Genomic DNA, 9,446 nt, shown 5'->3' with positions numbered 1-9,446 from the left:
CCTTTAACTCTGTCTCTTGTTAGTTCAAATATTTATTGACTGAATATTATGTTCTAAGGTAGCTAAGTGTAGTGGGGGGAAGCCATAGCCACCCCAGGCAGGGGATACCATAGGAGCAAAGGCTCTGAAGCTAGAAACAGAATGGGGTGTGGTTGGAAGAGAATGGCCTCATTAAGGTATGTCTTTTGAAGGTTATTCTCTCCCTTCATGGTCCTATTTCCTTTTGTCAGCAACTCTTAACTAGCACAAATCCATAGTGCTTTGAATTACAGTGGGCACGTTCACCCATAGACATTAACTGGGCGCTGCCTAGGGGATAAGCCTTGTGCTGGGTGCTGTAGGGGATATAGCTCCTGTCTTGCAGGAGTTTGCATTTCCTGGGAAAGGGAGATATAAGTAGTAAAGGGTAAACATGTTGAAGGCAAGTCTCCCTAGCACCCTGTTCAGTGCTCAGCACCAAACAAGCAGTGGATACTGTCTTGCATTATTTTAGATTTATAGATCAATACTGAAATCAACCTCGTTCATCATCCCATGATGAAGATAAAATGTCATTAGGGTTTTCTATACCAGGATGATAGTGAATATGTATCTGGTTTGTTTTTTGTTTTGTAGTTTTTTGGGGGAACATTCATCAGGAAGATAAGGAAGAGTGGGAATAAAATTCCGTAAATGGCCAGAAGGATAGGAATAGACGCCAGGTCCTTCAAATTTGTGTGTATGTATGTGTATGTGTGTGTGTGTGTGTGTGTGTGTGTGTGTGTGTGGGCAATCTCAGGAGGGGACACTGATGTGAGAAGCCTCTTGTCCTCCATCAGGAGAGCTCTCGGTTTCCCCATCTGTCAAGTGACAGATGAGTTAGGTGACTTCTAGAAGGGCTTCCATCGCACATTATGAGTTCCCTAGAGTCGGATTCTACTTCCACTTCGCCTCAAGCTGTGAGGCCTCAGCTTCTCCTTCTGTAAAACCAGTGGGTGGACCTAGAGCACTTTTCCGGAAGCCTGTTACTCCGAACACCTGTGGAACTCTTCAGCACCTCACCCGGTCCCTGGGGCACCAGCGGGGGGTGGGGCTTGAGCAGGCCGCGCCCGGAGACTCACCTGTGCGCGGAGCGGTGACTCACCTGCCCTCCCCCGCTCGCGGGCTGTTCCAGGAGTCAGCGCTCCTCCTTCCTCTGGGGTGGGGGGGGGTCACTCCCATCCCTAGATCACTAGGGGCCTGGAATTAAGTAACTCAGGGGTGAGGGGCGGAGAGCAAGAGGTCCTGTTGGGGGTCCAGGCCTGGCACCGCCAGGCTCTTTGGTCGAGGGCTCTCTCCAAATCGAGGACCGGGAAAGCTGGGCTGCAGCGGGAGGCGCCGGGAAGAGCGCGCCGGAGGGAGGTGCTGGGAAGGGCGGGCGGGGCCGGGGGCGCCGGGCGGCCCATTTCCTCCTCGGAGCCGGACAGGCGGAGACAAAGCGGCGGCAGTCGGCTTCGGGCTTCGGGAATCTTCCTGCACTCGCCGAGCTCGCCGCAGGTAATTGTCTTCGTGCGGGTGCGGGCTCCCCAGCCGGGCCGAGGGGCTTCTCGGGTGGGCGGGCCGGGCGCGGTCACCTCCACGACCCCGCCCGGAATCGGGCTCCGGGCGGGCGCTGGTGCGGCCTCCGGCCCTCTTCTCCGGCGGCGCCCCGGGCCTGGGCCCTGGCCGGGCGGGGCCGGCGTTTCCTGGCGCTCGGGAAGTTGAGGGGCCGCGGCGGCTGGAGCAGAGCGAGCCGCCGGCCCCGCGCCGCCGCGGCGCTTCCTCACTTGAAAGTTTCTCCCGGTTTCTAAACTTTGTTCAAGTGGGCTTGGTGCGCGCGCCAGGCCCGCGCTGGGCCCCCTCGGCTGCCTTCCTTGTAGGGAAGAGTCGGCGCGTTGTTCCAGGTGCGGGCGGGTCCGGGAGTTGAGTTTTCCATTGAAGTACGTGTGGTTTGTGGTTTCTGTGGTCGCGCCCCCGCCACCGAAACTTCCTGGTCAGGTGGACAGGACATTTGCTGGGCCCGCAGCCCCGCATTCCCGGCCCGAGCGTATGTGAAAGTTTTTAGTGGCCCTTTTCTCTGACACAGTCTGGCTGGGAAGGGCAGCCACGCCCGTGTGGACTTCTGGCGTGCACCGTGTTAACCTTTGTTGTGAAATTACTCAGACTTCTTGTGCTGGTTAATTGGACGCACTTAACACTGATTAGTACTAGTTTTCACGAATGTCCTTGGAACGTTTTTGTTGTTGACTTTTAAAGGAGTGTGCGTGTGCGAAGCGCTTGTTGGAAAAAATGTTGACTGAATGCCTAACCTTGGCTTGGCAGGAATGGCTTCCCAATAATGCAGGCGGCAGTTGGCTCAGATCCAGGACTGACAACCTCTTATGTACTCGCGCGTCTTTGTAACATTTTTTTGGTGTGTTTGTTTTGTACAAAACTTAGGATAATTTAGAAAAGAGTAAGATATGTTAAGTCTCCAACTAAATTAAGGGCATTTCATGTTTATGATGAAGGAAATGATTACACCACTGTATTGTTGCAACAGGAAAGGCATTTCGATGAGAGGATATTTTGTGTAGCAGTGATTCTTAAAGACTGTACAGCTGTATGTTACTTTGGGAAAGTATGAATTTATAAATCAAATTAAGATGTGTTATTTTATTTTACAAGAGGGAGGGGTTGAGAAATTATCCATAGCCTCTGCGCAGTTATTTACCCTTTTTGACTTTTACCAAGTTAAAAAATAATTTATCCACTTTCTTAAGGGACCACAGTTGATTAAGAAATGGTCTCTGCCCCCAAGAGCTCACAGTTGTAATAAGGAGGAGAGACACACACCCCAGGTGTAGTACGAGGCTGATGGCGTTCAGTACCATAACACTACTGTTGAGAAACTTGTGCATGGGTCAGTCTTACATAATAATAATGATAAAAACTGGTGGAGATGTGGAGTGGGGGCTAATGCTTCCAGGAGGGGACGGCATTTGAACTGGATGAAACAGGAGTAGGGTTTGGTTGGGAGGAAGCATAAAAGGGCGAAGGAGTTTGTGGAATTGTGATGTAAATCTCTCCTGGTTTTCCTTATAGTTTTGGCTCTTGTTTCTCAATCTTTTTGTTGTTTAGTACACTCATATCCAGGATTCTGTCCAGCATATCTCAGTGTTTCACACCATTGATGTGGTATCACCCTCCTTCCATCAGTAACATTCCTATGGTGACTTAAGAGATCAGGGGTGCCCTCTCCCTCCAAGTTGAGAAGCAGTTCTCTGTGCAGTCTCCCTGCCATCAAACTTATGCTAAAGTCTGATACTTGTGCTAAAGTGGAAGCTTCTATTTTGAGTACAGATGTTTCACCTCATCCACATGGTCACTTGTGCACTGGAGAGCTGCTTGGGTGCCCCCAGGGGCATCTCAAACTCAAGAGGACCGGGCTTCCCTGGTGGCGCAATGGTTAAGAATCCACCTGCCAGTGCAGGGGACACGGGTTTTGAGCCCTGATCCGGGAAGATCCCACATGCTGCGGAGCTGCTAAGCCCGTGCGCCGCAACTACTGAGCCCACGTGCCACAACTACTGAAGGCTGTGTGCCTAGAGCCTGTGCTCCGCAACAAGAGAAGCCACTGCAATGAGAAGCCGGCACACCGCAATGAGCCGCAATTAGAGAAAGCTCACACGCAGCAAGGAAGACCCAACGCAGACAAAAAGAAAACAAAAACAAAACCAAAAAAACTCAAGAGGACCAAAATGAGAGACCTTTTTCTTCTTTAGACCTAAACCAGATGTAGAGATAGGCAGTAACTGGCAGAGTCCTGGGATTTCTTTGAGAAAGTAGCAGTAGTGTGAGACGTGACAGACAGACCTGGTTGTTGGGGGTAGTGGTTTGCGTGCTGATGAAGATCTAGACAGAGGGAACAGGATATTCTGCTTGTGTAAATAATGGTCATGAGACAGGAGAGAACAACATGTGTTTAGAGACCTAAGAGAAGACTTGTGTAGCTTGAATACTTTTAGGATGGGGAGAAGGCCTTAACGTGAGATTGCCAGGAAACTCCAGGTCACATGTTTGGATTTTCTTCTAAGAGCTGTAAGAAGCCATTGTAAGAAGTTCCATGATCTGATTTCCTTTTTAAGAAGATTGCTCCTGCTAGTGCTTGCAAGGCTTGTATATGTGTACAAGTGGAAGGTAGGGAGTTGAGCTAGGAAGATGGTGGGAGTGAAGGTGGTGGGATAAACGGAGCTGTATTTTGGAGAAATGAGGTAGGCCTTACATATAAATTGGATGTGGGGGCCTAGGATTATCTGTTACTGTTGTTTTGTTGTTTGCTCAGTCACGCACCTTGTTCTCCCCCACTCCCCCAATTTGTATTCCATCACTTTTATAATGAGCTCTTTGTCCTATCACAAGACTCAAGCTAACACTTTCCTTTCTGGTAGCAAACTTCTTCCCACTAGGTGGTATATTCCACTGTACTGTACCTTGTTATTGATATCCCTGTTTGCCTTTGCCGCTAGAAAGTGAGCCTTAGCCTTCGGCATGGTACCTGGCCTGGAGATTAAAGAAAAAAATTAGATGCACGTTGAATGAAGGAGGAAGGAGTCTTTTCTGTCTGGAGTCTGGCTTGTGGTTGGAACTATGACAGATGAGGCAACAGTCAGATTATGGAGGGCCTTGATGACCAAGTTGCTGTTATGGGCAAATTGAGAACCATCCTCATTCCATTCTTATTCCTTTCCACCCAGATCTAATCAGATGAAATCCTTTACATCTGATCTTCCTCTTACATAAATTCCTGTTTTCCCTTCTCTCTGCTTCCACTCTAGTTTAGATCATCTTCTTATCTTTGAACTATCAAAACTACTTGTAGTTCTCTGGATAAATTGTTCTATTGTTTGCTTTGGTGCCTTTTTCATATTTTTTCCTTTGCCTGGAGCACTGTTTTTCTCATCCATCTGACAAACTTGTTTATTCTTTAAAACTCACCTTAGATGTTAGTGCCTCTGGGTTCTCTGTTGGATCTCAGTGCTTCTTGGGTACCTTGTACATATTCTGTGGTTGCATCTTTCATGTCATTTGGTAAATATTTTTATGGATTACTTCCTCTCAGCTGGGGGTTTCTTAGAAGTTGGGTCTTAGCCTTTATTTTTAATAAAACTTTAAAAAATTAAAGTATAACGTACATGTAGAAAAGTATTCAAATTATAGCAGTACCTGTCTAATGAATTATTTGAGTGAACACCACCCATAGACACCATCCAGATTAAGAAACAGAAAATTACCAGTACTCCAGAAATCTCTTTGCAGTCACTACCCACCCCTCCTCTCTCTTCAGTTTTTATAATCTGAGAATTTGGAACTCTGTTGTTGCTCTGTAAGTGTTTGCTGAAGTTAGTTGAATTTCTTACTATCTTCCCCTCCACCATTCAGTCTTTTACACATAAGCAGTACTCATTCTTCTTTTGGGAAATGTACTGCTGTCTTGTTGCACTAGTGAGAATCTTAGATGGGCATTTAGCACCTTCTGAGTCCTGGCCCCAACTTATTTTTCAGCCTTATTTTCTATTGTGAATTGTTGCTACATGTCTCTAAATCTGCCAGGCATTTGTTGTGGAATACTCCATCCTTCTCTGACACGAATGCTATCCATCCGAAGGCTGATTGATACGGTTTTTCTATTGAGACATTGATCATCGTTGCTGAAAGTGATCTTTAACTTACCTGAAATTCTAAAATTTGCACCTGATTATGACATTCTCATTAGTTTTTAAAATAAAATATACATAACAAAACTTACCATTTAAATTATCTTTATGTGTACACTTCCGTGGCATTAAGTACATTCACAATGTTGTGTAACCACTACCGCTGTCCATATCCAGAAAAATTTTTCATTGTCCTAAACTGAAACTCCATATCCATTAAACAATAACTCTCCATTTCCTCTCCCCCCAGCCCGAGGGCAACCACCATTGTACTTTCTGTCACTTTGAATTATTAACTATGTTAAGTACCTGGCTTATTTTACTTAGCATAATACCTTCAGGGTTCACCCATGTTGTAGCATGTGTCAGAATTTCCTTCCTTTTTAAGGTTGAGTAACATTCCATTATCCATTCATCTATTGATGAACACTTGGGTTGCCTCGATATTTTGGCCATTGTGGATAATGCTGCTGTGAACATCGGTGTGCAACTATGTGTTTGTGTCACTGCTTTCAGCTCTTTTGGGTATATACCCAGAAGTGGAATTTCTAGGTCAGTTGGTATGGTAATTCCACGCTTAAATTTTTGAGGAACTGCCATACTGTTTTCCACAGTAGCTATGTTACTTTACATTCCTAACAGCAATGTGTAAGTGTTCCATGTTCTTCACATTTTCACCAACGCTTGTTATTTTCTGTTTTTTAATTAAAAAAAATTTTATTTACTTTTTAATAATAGTCATCCTGATGGATGTGAGTTGATGTTTCATTGTGGTTTTGATTTGCATTTCTCTAATGTTTAGTGTTGTTGAGCATTTTTCATGTGATTATTGGCCGTTTGTATATTTTCTTTGAAGAAATCTCTGTTCACGTCCTTTGGCCATTTTAATTGTTTGGGTTTTTTTTGTTGTTGAGTTATAGAGTTCTTTGTATATTCTGGCTGTTAATCACTTATTAGATGGAGGACTTGCAATATTTTCTCTCAGTTTTACCCTGTTGATATGTCCTTTGATGTTAAAAAGCTTTAAATTTTGATCAAGTCCCGTTTGTTTTTTCTTTTGTTGCTAATGCTTTTGGTATCTTCTAAGAAGTCATTGCCAAATCCAGTGTCATAGAGCTTTTCCCTGTGTGTCTCTCCCTACCCCCGCCCCAGCTGAGCTGTCTACTTTGAGGGCAGGAAGTAAAGTTTTTATTGTAGCTAACTTCTGGAAAGAATTTTTTTTAAATGTAGTTCTTAAAATGTCATAGCAAACAATAATTGTATGGTAGGGGGTTTCCTGCTATTGCTAATTTGTCATTGATTATGTGTCTATTATCTGATGATTTATGATGTTAACCTGCTTTTAGGGGTTTTTAATCTTATGAGTCTCAGTTGGAGAGTTTGAACTTTGTCGTCTATGTAATGACTAAGATGACTTATAAAGGATATTTATTTTAATGTCTAACATGATAGAATGCTAATTTATTCTTTTAGTTATGGACTGCTGGACAGGACATGTATCTGGTTCATATTAAGTTGTCTTATCAGTAAAACCAGTGCACTAGTTCAGTTATTTACATAGCACTGAGTTGCTGATTTACCTTTGTAAAGACTCTTGTGGACCATAAATTCTTTTGTTACATGCTGAGCTCCTTCAAGGCAATTACATTCTTTTGTATCTTTTAGTCTTTTGTGATACCTGACTCATATCTAATATGAGGAGATATGCTATATATAGGATTGTGCCAGATTGATATGGGGGTGGAGGCAGCATGGCTTTACATCCAGTTTATTTAAGTTTTAAAAAAAATAAAACCACTGAGACTTCCCTGGCGGTCTAGTGGTTAAGACTCCGCACTTCCAATGCAGGGGGCGAGAGTTTGATCCCTGACGAGGGAATAAGATCCCATGTGCTGCGCGGCATGGCTGAAAGATTAAAAACAATAACAAAAAAAAGTCAACAACTTTATAAAAAAAATTCATATTTATATCACCTAGAGATAAACACTGTTAACATTTTGGTGTACATCCTGTGATTTTTTTTTCTAGGTATGTGTATTGACTGTATAACTTTTATAAAAACTAGATTTTACTTTATTTGCTCTTTTGTAATCTGCCGTCCATTTATCATACTTGAACATTTCCCCTATTAATAGCATTAAGATTAACCTTTATGTACCACTAAGAAAATAAACACTGCCAAATAAACTAGGAAATGCCATCAATTGTAAGACACATCCAAATTTTAGAGACTTAAAGATGTGAAATATGTATGCTTTAGAATTGATGAAATATGGTTAATCTCACAGTGTTAACATAGCATATTAATGATCCCCTACTGTTCCAATATAGCTTCTTTAATCAGTCCTCTGTTGGACATTTCATTTGCTTCCAGAGCTGCTTTAATTTGTAGCTGAATCTTTTGCCTGTCCTTACTTCTTAAGGGAAATTTCTTAGAAGTGGAATTCCTGGGGGAAAAGATTTGCTACTCTTAAAATAATGTTTTTAAATTGGGGTTAAATATATATAACATAAAATTGACCATTTTCACTATTTTTAAGCATTAAGTGCATTTACGATGTTGTGCAAACATCATCACCATCCATTTTATTTTATTTTTTATTTTTTTCATCACCATCCATTTTAGAACTTTTCCATCATTCTAAACAGGAACTCTACTCATTTAACAGTAACTCCCCATCCTGCCCTCTCCCCAGCCCCTGGTAACCTCTTATCTACTTTTTTTCTTTATGAATTTGCCTAGTCTAGGTACCTCATATAAGTGGAATCATATATTTGTCCTGTTGTGTCTGGCTTATTTCATGTAACCTTTGAGGATCATCTGTGTTGTAGCATGTGTCAGAATTTTCTTCCCTTCCTTTTTTTTCTTAAGTTAAAAAATTGTAAAGTACACATAACATAAAATTTACCAACATAACCATTTTTAAATGTATAGTTAAGTGGTATTAAGTACATTCATATTGTGCAGTCATCACCACCATTTATCTCCAGAAGTCTTTTAATGTTGTAAAATTAAAACTATACCCATTAAACTTCAAGTCCCCATTACCCCCTTACCCCAGCTCCTGGCAACCACCTTTCTTTCTGTCTCTTTGACTACTCTAGGTAACTCGTATAAGTGGAATCTTAATCTTTTTGTGACTAGCTTATGTTACTTAGCATAATGTCCTCAGGGTCCATCCATGTTGTAGCATATATCAGAATTTCCTTCCCTTTTTAAGGCTGAATAATATTTTATATATATCCCATTTTGCTTATCCATTCATTTGCTAATAAGCATTTGGATAGTTCTGCTGTGAATAGTACTGCTATGAACATGGGTATACAAATATCTCTTTGAGACACTGTTTTTAGTTCTTTTGGATATATACCCAGAAATGGGATTGCGGGATTATATGGTAAGTTTATGTTTAACTTTTTGAGAAACTGCCATACTGTTTTCCACAGTGGCTGTACCATTTTGCATTCCAGCCAGCAGGGCACAAGGGTTCTGATTTCTCCACATCCTTACCAACACTTGTTATTTTCTTTTTTTTTCTTTTTTTTTTGATAGTAGCCATCTTTTTTTTTTTTGCGGTACGCGGGCCTCTCACTGCTGTGGCCTCTCCCGTTGCGGAGCACAGGCTCCGGACGTGCAGGCTCAGCGGCCATGGCTCACGGGCCCAGCCACTCCGCGGCATGTGGGATCCTCCCGGACCGGGGCACGAACCCGTGTCCCCTGCATCGGCAGGCAGACTCTCAACCACTGCGCCA

General features: G+C 43.0%; 1 protein-coding gene across 1 annotated transcript in view; it reads left to right on the top strand.

Annotated features, from left to right (window-relative positions):
• Positions 1–1,371: 1,371 nt before the first annotated feature.
• The window catches only part of CTNNA1 (catenin alpha 1), a 177,855-nt gene continuing 169,780 nt past the window's right edge, over positions 1,372–9,446 (top strand). Inside the window, exon 1 of the mRNA XM_004282059.4 lies at positions 1,372–1,515. The gene's annotated coding sequence lies outside the window, so the exon portion shown is untranslated. The remainder of the gene's footprint in view (positions 1,516–9,446) is intronic.

This window comes from Orcinus orca, chromosome 3 (assembly GCF_937001465.1).
Source record: "Orcinus orca chromosome 3, mOrcOrc1.1, whole genome shotgun sequence".
Taxonomy (NCBI): Eukaryota; Metazoa; Chordata; class Mammalia; order Artiodactyla; family Delphinidae; genus Orcinus; species Orcinus orca.
This window is presented reverse-complemented; position numbering and strand designations above follow the sequence as displayed.